Raw genomic sequence first — 521 nt, forward strand, 5'->3', positions numbered from 1 at the left:
CAGGTGGTCTGGTATTCCCATCTCTTTCAGAATTTTCCACAGTTTATTGTGATCCACACAGTCAAAGGCTTTGGCATAGTCAATAAAGCAGAAATAGATGTTTTTCTGGAACTCTCTTGCTTTTCCCATGATCCAGTAGATGTTGGCAATTTGATCTTTGGTTCCTCTGCCTTTTCTAAAACCAGCTTGAACATCTGGAAGTTCACGGTTCACATATTGCTGAAGCCTGGTTTGGAGAATTTTGAGCATTATTTTACTAGTGTGTGAGATGAGTGCAATTGTGCGGTAGTTTGAGCATTCTTTGGCATTGCCTTTCTTTGGGATTGGAATGAAAACTGACCTTTTCCAGTCCTGTGGCCACTGCTGAGTTTTCCAAATTTGCTGGCATATTGAGTGCAGCACTTTCACAGCATCATCTGTCAGGATTTGAAATAGCTCCACTGGAATTCCATCACCTCCACTAGCTTTGTTCATAGTGATGCTTTCTAAGGCCCACTTGACTTCACATTCCAGGATGCCCC

This window comes from Bubalus bubalis, chromosome 16 (genome assembly GCF_019923935.1).
Source record: "Bubalus bubalis isolate 160015118507 breed Murrah chromosome 16, NDDB_SH_1, whole genome shotgun sequence".
Classification (NCBI taxonomy): Eukaryota; Metazoa; Chordata; class Mammalia; order Artiodactyla; family Bovidae; genus Bubalus; species Bubalus bubalis.